The sequence below is a fragment of the Fukomys damarensis genome, unplaced genomic scaffold (genome assembly GCF_012274545.1).
Source record: "Fukomys damarensis isolate Sample0158 unplaced genomic scaffold, DMR_v1.0_HiC HiC_scaffold_28, whole genome shotgun sequence".
Taxonomy (NCBI): Eukaryota; Metazoa; Chordata; class Mammalia; order Rodentia; family Bathyergidae; genus Fukomys; species Fukomys damarensis.
The window spans coordinates 36,314,419-36,333,261 of record NW_022900940.1 but is presented as its reverse complement, the minus strand read 5'-3'; the positions used below and the strand labels follow the sequence as shown (position 1 = coordinate 36,333,261).

Here is an 18,843-nt window from a genome sequence, read left to right as displayed (position 1 = left end):
AAACCTGGTCCCCCCCAAAAAGGGCTATTAAATAAAGAGAGCAATGTTACTCTTTATTGACGAAAGCATTTTTTGTATTATCAAAAACAATATAATAATAACTCTTATGTATTACTATCATTTATAATGAATACATATATAAAAATACAGACGGTGAGTAAGCAGTTTTGGAATAAATCCTTAGACTAAGTCATAGCATGCATGAATAATTTATACCCAAACTGCTCATTCTACCCAAACAAATTTTCATTAAGCACACTGGTAATTTTCAAATGATGTAATAAAAAAATCTAGTTGCAGTATTTTGTTATTTTGCTGAAGTTATGTTTGAGGAAAAAGAACCTAGTTGCATCACCTATTTTAATACTAGTATGTTCTGTCACATTATACAAATACATGTATAGCAACTTAAAAGATCATACATTTCCCACATGAAAATGTTATTTAATATACATCATTGATATGTATTTGGAAAATATTTTAACACTGTTTTAACACTTCAAACATTAGACATTTTAAGACTGGACATGGGAAACAGTTTATACTCTACTACAATATGCCACTGGTGTACTTCCAAACAAGGCCTCTTAGTGATGTCGCCCGATTTGAGATAGAAGTTTATCAATGAATTGCTTGACATCTGTTATTTCCTATTGACATGACCTATGCATCGTAGCCATGTTCATATTTAATGTTATAGGTATAACTGGCACATGTGGGCAGATATATGTGATATGTGAACTTCTTTTTTCTTTTTTAAGAGTAGGAAAAATTTATTGAGGGAAAGAAAGCTTCTGTCTAAGAGAGACAGAAAGAGGACTGGAAAGTGGGTTGCCCGCAAAAATATGGAATGCTGCGCAAATTTGGGTGTCGTCCTTGTGCAGGGGTTATGCTAATCTCCTCTTTATCGTTCCAATTTTACTACAGGTGCTGCCAAAGCAAGCACTGATATGTGAACTTCTGATACCTGCAAAGGCTTCTGTCCACCTATGCCCAGTGAAGTGGTACCTCGGTTCATGAACTTAATTCGTTCATAATTTGCGGGGGGGGATGTCTGCATTTGTGTTTTTTACCTGATGTGGAGTTCGTGAACAGGAGCAACATTTTGCTGAACGCTTCTGTTTGTGAACTGAATTATTCATGAAGAGAAGTGTTCGTGAACCAAAGTATTACTGTATCTCCCAATCCATGAAGGAAAATAACCATGGTGGTGACCTTCTGGGTGGTGGACATGATGACGAGCAGCAGGGCAGACATATTGCCACACATTCACTGGGTAGGCAGTGTGTCAGAAGTAGAAGAGAGAGCGTGCACTAGGTGGCCCAAAGACAAGCGCTGGTAAAGTCCCTCCTGCCCCACCGGGCGCGTGTACTGGTATGTGCAGGCAAAACACTACCCACCGTTTGTATTTGTTGTCTTTGGTGTGCAGTGGGGGACAGTGACTATATGAGTCTGCTAGGGCTGCCATAGCAAAGAACTATAAACTGGGTTTGTTAAAAAACAGGAGTTTATTGTCCAAGATCAAGGAACCAGCAAAGTTGGCTGCGTTTGTGGATTGTGAGAATCTGTTCCAAGTCCTTCTCCTAGGTTCTAGTGGTTTGTTGGCAATCTTTGGCATTCCTTGGCTTATAGATGCACGACCCCAATTTCTTCCATCGCGTCCTCAGAGCATTCTCCTTGTGTGCAGATGTGTGCCTATTCCCCCTTTGTTAAAGGACCCAGTCATGTTAGATCCACCATACTCTAGGTTGACCTTGATGCAGGAAATGGATTAAAACAATAATCTTTTATTCTGCATTCATGGTCCTTTGGGTCATTGACAACTTACAGATTGGATTCAAGTCCGCTCCGAATATTTTATTCAGTGGCTCATGTCAAAGTGGCAGTATATTCTTCTTATGGTAAATTATCAGAACACAAAGAAGCAGCCTAGTCTTAACAGCATATTTCAAGCCTTTGTTCATGTCATATGGCATAGCCTAAAGTCAGGAGATAGCTATAATCTACTTCTATGAAGCTTTAGTAAGATGGTAGATACTTCTATTAAAAGAGAATGACAAATTGGAGTAATATTTCAATAATATTGGACTAATATTTCGAAGTAACTTGTGCCCTATAATAATGTTGACATATGTCTCTTCCAGTAAGTTTTTGTTTCTGTTTGGTTTTCTCAAGTAGTCAAAGTGTCTGTGTCACTGGGACCAGAGAAAATGGGAAGAATATTCAAGAAAGGAAGAGCTAGACCAACACAGATTCTGGGATTCCAAGCATTTCTAACTCTTGTAGAGATGTTGCTATGTGTGTTTATGCATTTTGTAAAGAAATGCAAGGACCTGAAAGTTGCAAATTCCTTTAGAGCCCATTCATTAGCTTCTTAAAAGAAACATCCTCTAAGTCTGAAAGATAAATAGATGCTTAAAGCATGTAAAAAGTACAAAAATGCTGTTTCTAATTTTTTTGGCTGAGCAGTGTTTTTAAAAGGAAAAATAGGTATTAGCCAAGATGTTAAAAACATCAACTAGAAATTTTATTTACAGCCGATGAGTCACTTGACTAATTTACAAAGGAGAAATTGCTGGTTGTACCAATAATTTTGGCTAATTTTGACTTATCCTTTAGCAGACACTGATTAACAAAATTAGCACTATTAAAGGGTACTAGAATGGGAGGGCTGGAAAAAAATTGGTTAACAGGTACAAAGACTAGATAGGAGGAATAAGTTCTGGTGTATTGTCATGTGAAAAATTAATTAAAGTTAACATTATGGAATCATATTATTATTAATTAAAGTTAACAATATGGAATGGCTAAAAGAGGATTGTGAATATTCTTAGCAAAAGAAAAGATAAATGTTTGAAATGGTGGATAAATTAAATATTTTAAATTGATCACAATATTCACATGTACAGAAATATTACAATGTACCTCAAAAATATTGTTTGTACAATTATTACCTATCAATTACCATTAACTAATTAATTAAAACCCCTACAACTATTCCCTGTTGTTGGAGGAAAATAAAAGAAAAAGTAGCCTGAGAAAGCTAGTGATGCTAGAAAATGTCATTTGTTTGTTTGTGGGTGTGTTTTATAGCAACTACATATGGCCCAAAACTCTGGGATATTCCTGTCCTATCTGCATTCTAGCTGTGTCAAGATCTTCCTTCTGTTTTTCATAAAAGGAGTGCTGTGCTGTTTACATGAGCTGCAGCATGACCCTCAGCTATATAGCCTTCTTCATCTATTGTCTTAGGTCAAGATGAATTACACACAGAGCCTTGACCATAAATATTTAATGATTTTTATCTGCAGAGTGTTGTGCAAGCACACTTAGCCCTATTTTGAAGTGCTGACTAGGCATCTCCAACCTTCTGTTATGACAGTTTCTTTTTTAAATGCTAGTCATACCCTTTATTGTTAATCCCTAATACAAAGCTGAGTTGTCTTTTTATAATAACTTTATTGAGATATAACTCATATAATAATAAAATTTATCCTTTTAAAATGTAGTGCTCAGTGGATTTTAGTATTTTTGGAGTTGTACAACCATTGCCATTATCTGATCTTAGAATACTGTCTTCATCACTCTGAAATACAATTAATTTTTAATAACTATATTCTGCCTCCCTTACCCTATCTGGCCTAAAGTACCTTTGGCAAACACTAATCTCTTTTCTCTTTATACCTATTCTGAACAGCTTCACATGCTTCTACTTGCCTTCTCTCCTACCTGCCTCCATGAAGAGCACCCCAGGGCTAGCCACTTATCCCAGAAGGTGGGTGATGGACACACGGAACAGAACTTTTCACCTATTAGACAAGAGCAACTGATTCTCAAATGACTCAAAGTAGCTTGAACTAAATAAACCCTTACCTACATTCCACTGAGCTCTTGTGACTGTTATGCAGTAATAGCTGACTAATACAATGGCCATTTATAGCAACTGTTTTCCATCTTATGTTTTCACTGCCCAAGAGGGATGGGGACAATTAGTGTCTGGTTTCAGCAACGGGCTCTGATTGATCTATCCCTAACTGTAAGTCAGCAGGTTAGCCTGCCATAGTTTCATGGAAGTAAGCCAATAAAATGTGTCCATGAAGTGACATAGAATGAAGACATTACTGTCACCATTACGTGAGTGAGCGGGGGCAATTCCTGAGAAAGGCAGGGGTGCTGGACACATAGTACACGCAGTCATGACCTTGGAGGGACAATGAGGTACTACCCAAGCAGAGGGCAACTATGTTCTTGGCATGATTTACTTATGTCAATTAATCATCCGTGTGTGTGTGTGTGTGTGTTTAACGGGGGGAGAGGAGACAGGAGACAATGATGGTAATTTTTACCTGGGATCAAAGTGAAATGTGTGTGTGTGTGGCTACTGGAGGTAAGAATCTGTTGTTAACAGCTTGGTGTGGTGGCCCAGGCCTATGATCCCAGCACTTGGGTGAGGCAGGAGGATCACTGCAAGTCTGAGGCCAGCCTGGGATACATAGAATGACCTTGTCTCAAAAAACCAAAAGCTAAACAAACAAACAACAACAACAAAAATCTACTGTTAGTCAACCTAAATTCCAAGTCATCACTTAAGAGGTTTAAGTCATTTGCTATACTGAATGTGATTCTATGTGTTTTGGAACAGCTGTTTATTTTATAATACATATAATAATATACATTGTATAATTACTCATGCTTCAAAAAAAAGTACTATACTTGATGGGAAATTGAAGGAATGTTCAAATGCAACTGTCCGTAAGAAGCTTTTTCTCAGAAATGACATGTGTCTCAGAGGGTGGAAGAGAGGACCTGAGTGTGCAATATTGCTCTTATCATTTGGTGAAATGAAAGCTTCAAGTAGGGATTCAAGTAGTTTTGCAAAAATAGTTTTTAAATGCAGACGAGTTTGTGGGTTGAGAGTCACGCTGTGACTCTACCCGTCTTTGTTAGTCTCGCATGTTATAGAAAATGCAGTGGTGGAAGAAAGGAACGTTAGATGATAGTGACAGATAATGAATTAGCGCTACACGGAACAACAGATGAACCTTACAAATACAACGTTGAATGAAAGGAAGAAGATTCTTAAGAGTTGTTTACTATATGATTCCATTTGTATTAGGTTTTACACCAGGGAAAACTGATCAGTAATGTTAGAAATCAGGAGTGAGATAAGGAAACAGAGAGCATAGGCCCTGGCAGGACACTTGACAGTCTTGCACCCTGGATTCTCTTCCAGCAGAGTGAGGTCCGTGGGAGACAGTGACAGAGACATCAAATCATGCAGAGCGGAGCCTGTGTGCCACATCCCTGGAGACAGTCTGGAAGTTCAGGGGCACCTGGGGACTTTCCTTCACACGTCAGAAGAAATGTCTGAGCGGATGAGTGTGAGGTCTTGCCCCTAAAGCCTCTGAGCTGTTCACAGCTGGGTAGGAGCGTCAGAATATTCTGGCACGGGTGGCAGTGGCATGGATATGGTCCAGAAGGTTGGAAGCCTTGAAGTGTTTTTGTTATCTGGGCAAGGATGGCCCAGCAGTGCCCTGCTAGACTCAGTCGTATTGGGTAGATGGCAGATCAGTTGGCACTGACAGGATGACACTTTAGCCATCACAGAATTTTCTGGAGAAGGCAGCTCTTCATCCTTTCTTTAGGATTTTTAAATCCTAATAAAAGTACTATGGACCTACAGAGAGTAGTGTATTTGAGCTCAGGATTCCAACAGAACCATGGACTTGAAAACAGTCATGACTCTTGCCATGGATTACTGTGCTCCTCCCTGTGTTCCCCTTCCTCTCTTTGCAATGACTGGTTTTTTCTGCTTCTTAGTCTACATAGAGGAACACGCCACCAGCTGGACACAAAATTTTAAATGTGAAAGTTCAAATCCTGGGAAAGAGACCTATCCCTCTTCCAAAGCCCAACATCAAAACTTCCAAGGGGATAAGATCGATTAGCCTAAATTGGGACAGTGCTTTCTGAATTGATAGCTTGTAGCTAGAAGAACAGGACAACACTGTACAAACTATGTGGCTCGATTTTTCGACAACAGGAAGGCAAGATCTAGAAAAGCAGGGATGATGCTGGGACTGACAATGTAAGAGTTCGGTGTGGTCAGTCCTCTTTGCCTTTTTTTCACGGCCTCTGAGAAAGAAGATGGAACAGGTTCCCTGAGCATTCATTCGAGGAAGTGAGAACGGATTACCAGTTTAGCCACTGCTTTACCTTGCTTGTAGACATGCCTTCCTTTGAACTCTTTGTTCCTCTTTCTGTCTCCAGCCTATAGACAAAGGAACTTTGCTGAAGTTCCTACGTGAAAGGTGCTGTCCCATTTTACAAAACCTTCAGGACCAGTACTCAGGACACTTTGGTCCTTTGCCATCTGTGAGCAAGTACACGGAGGTGTCTTGAGGAGTTAAGCACCAGCTTGCAGAGATAGTGAGGTGTATTTTAGAACCCAAACTGCCATCAGGAAACATATGGATTTTGTTATTTCCATCTTAGCAGCTTTCTCTCCATGGGTTTTGACATATAAATTTCAAAGGGAGGGAGTGTTTTCCTGATTGACACCTCAGAAATAATCTTTGTGGCAAAATCACAAATATTTCCAGATCTTGCTGGGCACGGAGATGGCTGAGCTGCTGGAGTCATTCTATCAGTGTCATTTGACACAGCGTGTGAGGTCAGGCAGGGGTGAACACTGTTGGCTGGACACAAAGGTGGAGCATTATCTGCTCTGTGGGGAGGCACATCATGCTCAGCCAGCTCAGGAGGGAGACTGACACATGTGGGTCATTGCACGGAGCCTTTTCTTCCTGGCAGAGCAAAGCGGCCCTGACATTCCCGGAAGAAAATGACACTGAAAGCAATCAGACAAAGGCCAGGCAAGCATTACCAAAGCCCCCTGAAAAGCGCTTTCTTCGTGGATTCGTGCCAATCATTACTTTACTTACCTTAGCTAATTCATCTCTAGTTTTTGTTTCTTAATAAAAGAAAGGCAACTGTCATTTATTGAATTTTTTGTGGGCTAGGATTGGTAGTATGCAAGAGATGGCTTGGACAAGCTCATGAGAACCAACTGTACCATTTCCAGGAATGCTGTAAGATGACTGTTAACACAAGCCATTATTAAAAATTAATTTATACTAACATATAATTAAACTGTGTTAGAACAGAGGTAATACTCAAAACTCATCACATTGTAATTATTGTACCACATTGTACTGTTAGTTGTGCTCATGAAGTTATTTGTATCTGTAGGATGGAAATACTGTGTAGTAACTTGCTACTGTGCATCTCTGTGAAAATTGGCCATAGTGGAAGGAACTAGCAAATGTTACAAATCTGGGCCTGTTTTTAAAGTTTTGTTCATTGTTCAAACTAATGACAACAGTGGAAAAATGTTAATAATACAGATTAAATTTCAAAGTATCCATTTGCAGCTGATACATTATCGGTTACAAAAATTTTAGAAAATATTCTCATAGTATTTGAAAACATTTTTTTTGTTTTGTTTTGTTTTGTTTTTTGAGACAGGGTCTATGTAGTTGAGACTGACCTGGATCTCACTATAGAGCCTAGGCTGGTCTCGAACTCACAGCGATCCTCCTGCCTCAGCCTCCCGAGTACTGGGATTACAGGCACATGCCACCATGCCTGGCTTGAAACTTACTTCTTGATCTTGCAAAGAAGGGTAGTTGTTCATGTCATTGATCCATGACTGAAATTCTGACAAACATTTTTATCTCACTTTTATCCTTTGAATGTTAATAAAAATATCAAACAACGTTTCACAGCTGTACTCATTTGTCATTTGCAGCCATAGGTTTGCTGAGGATACAGCAGTTCAGCGATTCCTTGAAAGCATTTTGTGAGAATTGGCTGAATGGAATTTACAATAATGAACATTGCATATCTCATTATTAGTAGTAAATTATGTGTGACATATCTTTTTATCAGTAAAATTTATGTAAACATATATACTCACACTTTTTTGAGGGGGTAATTATTAGCTATTATTTCCTTTGCTATTAATATCCTTCCTTCTTTACTTTGTCTTCTAAGACCTAATTCCAAGTCTTATCTATCCCTGTGTGGCAGCCCTTGTTACCAGTGCATTAGGTTTTGCACAGTTCCCTGTACTTTTCTAGAATAAGTAGAGCAGAAGAGCAGGGACCTTGAATATTCAGCTCTGAACAATCTAGAACTGAGTTCAATGCTTGATGCCTAGGAGTTGTCCAAAAGGTGTGGGTTGAAAGAGACAGCAAGAGCCTTGAGCGGAAGTGGGGAGAAAGAGGAAAGGAAGTGGTCATGCACACATCAAAAGGACAGTGGACAGTACTGCTACTGGCCATTTAGGTTGACATACTCAGGTTTGTTTATTCACTGCCGACCAATCAAAGGAGGCCATTTATTTTGGTAAAAAAGAAAAAGGATTTATTCAAAGCTAGCACTAAGGAAGTGGAGGTGCCCTTTTGCCTCAAACCCCAACCTCACTGTGTACAGGTGTGAAGGGACAGAGGGGAGAGGGAACACAGAGATAACACACATCTTCACTGGCTTTGTCACTTCAGGCATCTTCAGCCCCTTCTCTCTCGTAGAGAGAAAACTGGTCCCCGGCCTTCATGGGACCCAGCATCTGCAATTTTGTCACTGTTGGAGGGCTGAAGAGAGAAGAGTGTGTTGGCTATGTGCTCAATAGGAGAAGGGTAGAAAAGTTGCTTATCTCTAAAATTAAAAAATTCATAATTTAAAGTTCCATTTTGTCGTGCAAGTTACAATAGTATAAACCACATTTTGATATTTAATTTTATTTAGGGTTCCTGAAGTCTGTATAAACTGCAGTGAGTTTTGGCTGATTATACCACAACAGTGATGAACTGGATTTGTTTGGAAATGACCTAGGGTTTAGAGGAACAAGTCACCAGGTAATCATATTACTCAAGATGTGAATTTCTCTCACATTTCCCCCTTTTTCTTTTGATTCCATTGCCTTGGCCAAAAGTACTACATTAGCATGGGTTTGTTTATACCAATGGGAAGCCCTCTGGCTTATCTTGAGGATGAAATAAAATAATATCAATCTACACATAGTAAACATGTAAGGGGAAGATAGAGTGACAGCTTTACAGACATATGGGGTGACACACATCAGTATAATTTGCACGGCACCTGCTTAGAACTTTAGTTTCTAATATTTGTAGTTCTTCCCAAACCAGGTCCAATTGAGTTTGCATGTTAAGAACGGCAGTTGGTACATCTTGAAATAGGGCTGCACTTTGTCCTAGAGCAAGGGATGTGTTATGGGCGAGTCGGCCAATGGCGGCAGCAGTCGTAATCTGGTTACTTAGGGTAACGGAGGCGGTGGCTGCAGCAGTTAGAGCGATGGCAGCTACACCTAGATCTCGCTGATGTCGTGGGTGAAGCATTACGTCGAAGAGGGGGTCGGATTCTCGCCATTCACCTGTAAGATTTATGGGTAACCAAATTGCTGGGGGGTGTGGCCAAAACAGGCACCAGGTTTTATTAGCAAACATGGCTGGACTGACACACTTGGGGACATGGACAGTATCATTGAGCTTGAGAGAAATTGTTACAATGAAGAAAAACGGTGACGGAAGACAGGCTGTGAATGGTAAAACGGTACTGTTGGGGAGGAAGGAAGCAGTGGTATTAGTAGGAGAGAAGGAAGCATTAGCATTAAAGGAAGCATTGGCATCTAAAGTGAGGAGCAGCGGACTGAAGCCTAGGGGTGCTTACGTCTGATGAGTCTAGAAGAGAAAAATTACCCTCAAGGAAGGGTAAAAGTTGGAATCTTTGCCAAACACACAGGGAAGAGTAGAATTCCAATCCACTGTAACAAAAATAGGAGAGTTAGGGACAAGGGCCCATACTTGCGTGACAGAAGGGGGATCTAAGGTTGCCCACCATGACGGCATAGGCCCAGAGAGGTAGGGTCCTTTTTTTAGATTTTTTTAAACATGTTTTGGAAGAAGGAGTCATTCAAATGAGGATCATCATCACTGGAGGATAGGGCCTCCTTGTTACCTGAGGAGGAAGAGGAGGAATCATGAGATTAGTAAAATCGCAGTGCGCATGGCGGGGCCGCCATAATGGACCGGAAGAGGCGGCTTCCTTGGGAGGCGGGGGTTTGGGTGGGGCGGTAGAGTCTTCATCTTCGGGCCAGACAGGCGAGGCTGCCTCGTAAACAGAAAGCGGAAGTGGGGAACAAAAGCCTACGTTTTGCCGCAGGGAGGAAGAGCGCCATCTAGGCTTCGTCCCTGAAGTGAGTCTTTCTTTCCTTTGTTTGTCATTAGAGGGGGCCTGCAGACCCACGCTTCTGAGGCTTTGCTTGCATGGGGGTCCAAACACTGAATTATTGCTAAGGTTTTGGGAAAGAAGTCCAGGGGGAGGCGAACCTCACTGTGCTTTTCGGCTCCCTGCGCATTACACGCAGCAAGCTCCCAGACCTCTTGGTCGTCCGCGTCGGCTGACTCCATCCATGGGGAGTCCTGAAGGACCAAGTCCCAAAATTCTAAGAGCCTTTCGCGGGAGACCTTCATACCCCGCGTTCTTAAGAAGGCTTTCAATAAGGTAACCTGAGCTGGCTTATCATGACTTGGAAGATTACCCATCACGTCCTCCCGTGGAGATCACTCACCTGACTTCAATATTTACCCGATATAGGTGAGCCCCACGTTTGGGCGCCACTTATTTGTCTGTTGTCGTACAGTTACTCTGGTTCTGAAGTTCCGATCGGGAGGGTGAGGTGCTGGATCACCAGGCTGACTCAGGAAGGTTTCTGGAACTCTTCCATTATTAATAGACAGAGCAATCGCTTATAAGGTCAAGGAGCAAGGGGCGGGACACTGTATGCTGGGCATAACATGATTGGTTGATCTTTTGGGCGAGCGATGGAGGCAGCGAATAGGAGGAATGGATGTCCTTCAGCTGGCCTTAAACCAGTCTCAACGCGTGAGAGTGAGCATGCTCAAACTTCTGAGTATCCCCTAGCCTGCTAGGAGATGTGGGTGTGGCGCACTTGCCTCAGCCATGCTTGAATTCTTCTCACACGTGAATCCCAAGTTTTGTGAATCTGATTTCTTACTAGTTCCTTCTCAGCAGCCTCAATAGTCTTGTTTCTTGTACTCATCACCCCTCCACCCTAGAACCTTTACTTTCATTGCTCCTTCTGCCTGGGACATTCATTTCTCAGCTAGCTACAAGGCTCCTCCCTCACTTCCTGTACTCTGTGAACCTCACATTTTCAATGAAGTCTATCATGATGTGCATAGGAGTACTTAGCTTTCCCTCATCACCCTGTTCTGTCATTCCCATGGGATTTATCATCTCCCAGCATAACCTAACTTACACATTGTGAATCTGTTCATAGGTTTTCTCTCCCCAGTATAAATGTAAACTTTAAGAGAGCACAGAATTATGTCCTTTTTGTTTGTTGATGTATCTCAAAAATGTCTAAAACATGACAGATAAGAAAAGCTCCCCAAATATTTACTGTATGACGTATACTTCTTAAATCGAGGAATCTGGGGTACCTCAAAGTTATAAACATTGTGGAGGCATCTGGCACTAAAAATCAGCTTTCTCCATGCAAGAACCCACGTCCATCATCTAATCCCCATTTCCTTTTATCAACAACTGGATTTAGGGGAAAATTCCGGAGAGTTCAGTATGGAGCTGAGCAGATAGATGTTCTTTTTAATATTGACTTGTTCATCAAGGTCAAGAATGCCATATGAACACTCAATGTAATTTTTTTCAGATTAATATATTTTCTCGAAAATGTCCATGTATTTGGATGATTTTATATGCCAATACTTGCAGAATAACTCTCAAGCAAGGAATTTTTGTTGTTAGTAGTGGTGGCTGTGGAGGTGGAGAGAAGGAGGTGCAATTGTGGAGGAGGAATATAGAAACATTAGCTTAATCATGTGAACGACTCTATTAATAAAATCAGTGCCTCCTTTATGACAAGGAGCTCTGGAAAACCAAATAGAAAATTGCTTTCCTTTAAAGAGACAGATCTACTGAGTCATGATCTGAATCCCTTCTCTGTACTTCTCACTTGGACTGCTGATGATTTTACTCCTAATTATCTAACAGGGGTTTATGAGTCATCATCATGATTAATTTCCATTGGGTCCTCTATCACTAACACTGAAGTAACCTGTTGTAGTTCTCTTTTGCTGGATAGGTAAATAAATTACCCCAAAATTTAGTACGTTAAAACGGCAACTGTTTAATTTGCTCACAGTTCTTTGCCTCTGTAATTTAGAGTTCAGCTGGGTGGTCTTCCTGTTCTGGGAAATGTCTACTGTGATCATTCATTGGCTGTATGCAGCTGGTGGCTGGGTCCAGCTTTAAATCTGATTTTGTTCACATCTCTAGGGCCTTAATTGTCCTCTGTGTGGTTTTCCTTTCTCCAGGCTTGTGGGCTTCCTCAAAGTATGGTGATCTTAAGACTCAGAATTGCAAGTTCCTTAACCCTGACATTTGTACCATGTTCTCTTGGTGAAAATAGAACAAGGAACCAGCTGTATTCAAACAGAGTAGATTCTCATTGAGAGGCATGACAAAGAATTTGTGACTGTATTTAATCCATTACAACCAAATGCATGTAGTCAGTCCTTATTTTATATCATACTTTGGCTCATCTCTCTGCTTAATAGAACAGGTAAATGAGAAATTTAAAAAGTTGTATCCAAGAGCCTTGAGCATAGGAGTGCTCAAAATATGCATCTCCATTATTTATAAATGCTCTCACTTTGGTCAAACACTGTAGGATTTTTTCTGTTACCAACTCTGTCCCTGAACGTGTTTGACTGCTGTTTGGAACCAGTCTGTCCACGGAAGTTGCTCCTCAAATCCTAGATCCTAAACACCATGGATTTCTTCAAACCAAACTCTCCCTATCCCCACTGTTTATGCTTCTCCTGGGACCTTGGAGACTTGGGACAGCTATTGGTTTTTTAATTTTATTTTTTAAAAATATTATTAATGTGTGAAATGTCTTTTTAAATTTTATAGTATTGTAAATCCAAAGAAGGAGACAGTCTGGCTCCCACTGACTAGCTTCTACTGACTTAATTTTGACATTGAAATTATTTCCATAGGAAACTGATGAATCTGCCATGTCATAAATCTGGGTAAGGCAAGCAGCAGCCCATTGTAAGATGAAAGTGAGGCATCAGGGGCTCAACCAACACTCAAGGCTAGTAGGCCTGTTTAGACTGAGCAAGTGGGGAGCTCAGATCACACCTGGCACCCACCACAGTTAACAGTGTATCTTCTTTAGCAGACATAAGACCAGTGGAAAGAGAAGAAAAAAATGGTTTAGGGTGATTTACATTTGAGTTGGATCAGTGTGCAAATACAGCCTGAAAATGAAAAACCACCATATAACAACCACACTCAAGATTGACTCTTGGGCCGGGGATTTGGCTCAGTGGTTCTGCAGCTTGCTTCGCAAACACAAAGGCCTGAGTTTGATCCCAGTACCAAAAAAAAAAAAAAAAAAAAAAAAAAAAAGCGGGGGCTCTGAAAGAAAATGGGGGAAAAAGATGAAAATCTTATTGTTGAGTGGACTATAATTAGAGCATCCGACCAATTAATTTGATGGAAAGACAAGTGGTCCAAGATGAGTGTGACTTAATGGATTGGTTAGAGCTCTAGAAGGAAAATGACTGGAAAATTGGAGACAAAGAGGTCTGGGGTGGAGGCATGCGGTCAGACCTACGGGAGTGGACATAAAGTATGAGCATGTTTGTGTGACCACAGAAGCGACATTGGACAGTTTACATTAGCTGGCCTTCATCGTTAGTTCCCTCAGAACTGTCTTGATAGACCATCAAAAGACATGGCCATACTGGCAGAAAAAGAGGTTCCATATGGACCCAAATGCAGACTTCCACTGAAGAAGAGTGATGCAGATACTGCCTTCTCTGAAACTGCTGACAACTGGCCAATCCTGAACCCCAATATGCTTCCTTGGCAATTTGTTCTCTTATCAGTGGACACCTATTCTGAGTGTGGGTCTGCCTTTCACGTCTGCAGAGCTTTATGCAGCAACATTATCCAGTGGTTCATGTGGAAACTGACTCATAGCATAGGCGCCAGGAATTCAGAGTTCAGAGCCACTCTGGCCCACACCTGGAGAGTTTCCTTCTTTCTAGGGCTCCCAGGGAAAAGCATGGCCTTCTATCTCAGATTCTCAAGTCCCTCCTTCTTGCTTTTAAAGGTTCAACACTAGGAAGATCAAGACCAGAGCCCTCACTCAGAAACACTCACCCACATCTATCTAACATTATTACTCTCTCCAGTCTTTCTCCTTCTTGTGTTAAGGACCTACCTCTCCAAGTCTGAAAATTACTTTAACATTGTATCTGTGCCGTCTCAAGTCTATGGTTCAAAGTATAAATCCTGAAATTAGCTAGTCCTCTAACACTTGCTTTAGATATTTAAACCCTGGTTTCTGGAACTCTCAGCAATCTAGCTTCCTTCCTTTCACTTCTCCTCATCCTCTTCCTTCCTCTTGTCTTCCACCTTGACTTCTGAGACTCAACAAAGCCTGGTCCTTGTAATAAGAAAACACTGTCTATTGTGAGTTAAAAATTCCATTCATCAATCCAGTTGCCTTATTTGAACCAGGATATATAAAAATATTTTTTGAACTTCAGACATATATCACACTCTTTTTCCCAGCTGAGAACTTATCTTCTGTTCTAGGCCCATAAAACATTACCTAAGGATGATCAGTATTAAGCCACAATAAAAAAGTGTAATACATTCCAAAGATAAGAAATCATTCAGGCCACAATCTTGCATCACTATGCAGAGAAATTTAACATTAATGCCCAAACTTAAAAGAATGAAACCCCAACGCATTCTTACATAGCTTTTGGATCAAAGGGAAATCAAAACAGTGATTGCAGATTATTTAGAAAACAATATGAATATTACATAAGTGAGAAGGCCAAGATTGTGCACAGGAAAAATTAGTTTTAGAGGCTTTTGTAATTAAACAAAGAAAAAATACAAATAAACTGTTCAAGTAAAAGCTAAAAACAGAGCCAAAAATGTGGCTATGGAAAATAAAAGAAAATTGATAAAGACTAAAGTAGAAATTAGCAGTTAGAAGAAAGCTGGTAAATTCTACAGGTAAATAAGTAAAATGGTTCTTAAAGCACTAGATAAAAAAGAAAAACTTTTTGCAAAGCCAATCAAGAAAGGCAAGGGGAAAAAACAAGCAACTGGAGTGAGGACATACATAACCACAGAGGAGAGATTATAAGTTTTATTATTAATGTAGATAATTATGTTGAACTCTACTAAAACATGAAGTCTGGGAAAATGAATAATACTTCAATAAAATAAATTATTAGAATTTGTTAAGGAATAAAATGTAAATATACTTATGATCACAGAAGAAACTTTTTAAAGAGCTTTCCAGAAATTTGCATAGATTTTACAAGCTAGATCCAGTATAACTTCACTGAGAATATAATTGTCATAGAATTTAAACTGTTGCAGAATTTTACTAAACTAGCATAGTCTTGATCTCTATCTCTGTAGCAGGAATCTACTGTAATCTCAGATGTGAATATAATTTCAAGAATTCTAAGTAAAATATTGGCACATCAAATCAATAGTACAACAAAAGAATAATGTAATATCAGTAAAGTTTTTCTGTGAATGGAGGCATAGTTCAATAATGGATAATCTCAAATATTATTAGTGGAAAATAAATTGATGCACCCTTTTTGGGAGGGTAGTTTGATTAAATTCTATCAAATTTAGGAATGCATTGAATCTGTGACTTAGCAAGTCCCCTTATAGTTTACCTGTATCCTAAAGAAATATGGGTACAAGATGTTTGTACAAGAACACTCTATCTTTTTTTCTTTATAAAGAGAGAGAGAGAGAGAGAGAGAGAGAGAGAACAACTTAAATATCCATTAGTTAAAAAAAGACTAAGTCACAGTGTTACACTAAAAACTACAAGGTAGTATTTTAAAAGAACCAGTTACTCTGTGTTTACAGAAACAGAAAAACCTCTGATACATTATGTAAACAAGAGAACAAAACCAAACCATTATTGGAGACCTCTCAGTAGGTTCCAGTCTCCTGCCCAGTATACAATGCAGAGCTGAAGAAAGACTCAAAAATAGAATTAAAGAAAAAAAAAAGTGGAGAGTCAGGACAGCCAGAGCTGAGCAATGGGCAAAGGCCTTGGCCAGTCCAAGTCACTGATTTTTATTGGTATTCACATTGGGGTAAAGGGTAACTGTGTGTGAGGATGTACAGTTGTGCAGTTGCTATGGATACTAATGCAGGTAAGGCTTGTAAAGGAAAAGAAAGCATTCTCAAACTAGGATCAGAACAGACAAAATATAGGGTTGTAATTAGTACCTTGTCCTTCTGGTTAAGAAGGTTTTAGTCATGGAAATGGAATTTGGGGGCAAGTTGCTCTGACCTCAGCTACTATATTATCTCATATTGAGTCCCACATCTTCGCAGGCCACTTCTCTGCTCTCTGCTGTGGCTATTAGTGGGAAGGTCATGCTAACCTGTGCGCTACTGCAGTGCTTATGAGATGCTTCTATGAATCACATAAGCTTCTGTCCAACTTGCTTCTTAAAATGAGCCAGTTGAGGGGTTAACCCTTTATAGCTTGCACTGCTTACATCCTGCTTTGGGCATAATCAATAGGGTGGCCTCCATACAAACCCCAAATATATGAACTAAATCATATTATAGAATGATCCTATTAATCTAAAAAAAAAAAAAAACAAAACCCTGTAGAGCCACAAACTTGTGCACTCACCTGAGTGCATATAAATGAAGACAAAGAAGCTGTATCTATACAAGATACTCAAAGGCCAGGCGTGGTGGCGCACGCCTGTAATCCCAGCGCTCGGGAGGCTGAGGCAGGAGGATCGCTGTGAGTTCGAGACTAGCCTGGGCTGCTTAAGTCTGTTCCAAGTCAGTCTCAATTACATAGTGAGACCCTGTCTCAAAAACAAAAAAAAAAAAAAAAAAAAACAAAAAAAACAAAAAAAAAAACCCAAGAAGATAAGAGGTAAGAATGGGATTGATGAGATGGTACTGGGTACCAAAGAGATGGCACTTTTTTTCTGTATAGCTCTGTATTTTTTCATATTTTTACAATGAGGCTATGCTCAAATATTACTTGTGTAGCTATACTAGTAAAGAGAGTCAATATATTTTGTAATAATTAATTCCATTAATAATCAAAAGAGGAAGGGTTTCCAGAAAAGCTACTGTCTCCTGCTAATTCTTTTTAAAACTAATCTTAAGAAAAAAAAGAAACTTTTAAAGTAAGATCAAGAATATGAAGACAATGACTCTCATCATACTGAATAGTGGGGAGTTAAAGTGGTACCTAATAAAGTCAGGCAGATGGATTTGGAGGTCCGTGATATAATTATTGAACACTTAACCATTTTGTTCAATTCAATTCAATAGGAAAAGAAAAAAAAAAGCAGGAGAGAGGAAAGGGGTATTAATGTGTTAAGAAGGAATATAAAATTGTTACCATTTACAGGTATGATAATCTCCATGGAAAACCCAAGAGGTTCAACAATGAAAAAGCACTTGCATATGCCAAGGTCTTCCTGCCTGCCAACCCTCTGCTCAGTCTTCATAGGCATGGTCTCATTTAATTCCCAAGAACTCTAAGAGGCACATTTATCATTGTTTATATTCAAGAGATAAGGAAAGCTATGTTCCTTAAGGGTTAAGGAGGCAGTGAGTGGCGAGACAGCTGAGCCCGGGTTTAACCTGAGGTCTGAATCTGGAGCCTGCTTATGGTTCTGCAGCCCTAATGCACACTGTTTAAATGCCACAGGGTATCTTTTAATAAGTCAACTATAATAGATGAAAAGATATAATAAACATTTTAAAGCAGTGGTGTTTATATAGAATATCAAAAGCTAATTTGGAAGTATCGTGGAAGATTACATTCTACGCACCATGGCAACCAGAATTATGTTAACAGCACACTTAAAAAATGTCAGTGAAAAAACTTCAAAACTTTCCTGAGAGACAAAGAGAAAACTTGGATACACAGAGAGACATGCCCATTTGTAACTCAGAAGTCAGTATTGAACATATTTCAGTTTCACTCAAACCAACCCACAAATACACATTCCAAACAAATTAGCAGTTTTGTCAGAACTTGACCAAGTTACTTTTTTTAAGAAAAATATTTAATTTCTAAAGATAATTGTATTAAACAAATCAGAAAGGTGTCACATAAAACATTTCCTCCAGAAGTAAACATTGTCATTTGAAGCCCCCCCAAGAATCCTGCTCTTCTAGCATAATAAGGACAAAAGACATGCATGCAGTGGCTTATAGTAGGTCATGAGGGCATATTACTACATTTTTAGGAATTTTGTGAACTGGTTGATAAATGTAGGCAATATTAAGATCATATTATACAAATTAACAGTAAGTTATTTAAAAAGCATAAGTAAAACATTCTTAGATTCCAGTGATGAATGTAAGTGTACTGTCTGCTTAAAAAGTACCAGTAAATTCAATGAAAAAAAAATTCTCAAAGTTCATTTCTTCCTAATTAGTTTATTAAATTATGTTAATTATGTGTGCGTCTAAGGCACTTTACACCTATTTTGTCTGGATGATGGACATGCTATACAATGGTCTGCTGCTGTTCTCTTCCCAACTCTGTGAGCAGTGACATCATGTTAGCGGCTTAATATTGACTATGGTGGGAATACTTCCACCGTGGAAGGTGGCTGTGTTTGTCAGCTTTCTGTTACTATAACAAATGGCTAGAATAATCAGTTT

At 39.5% G+C, this 18,843-nt stretch overlaps 1 protein-coding gene and 1 non-coding gene across 2 annotated transcripts in view; one reads left to right on the top strand and one right to left on the bottom strand.

Moving 5' to 3' along the window:
• Galnt15 (polypeptide N-acetylgalactosaminyltransferase 15) overlaps positions 1-18,843 on the top strand; it is a 192,091-nt gene that overhangs the window by 18,444 nt on the left and 154,804 nt on the right. The gene's annotated exons all lie outside the window — the stretch shown is intronic.
• LOC117283654 lies at positions 840-946 on the bottom strand. The gene has a single exon (XR_004514684.1). It is a non-coding gene; the product is annotated as a U6 spliceosomal RNA (small nuclear RNA).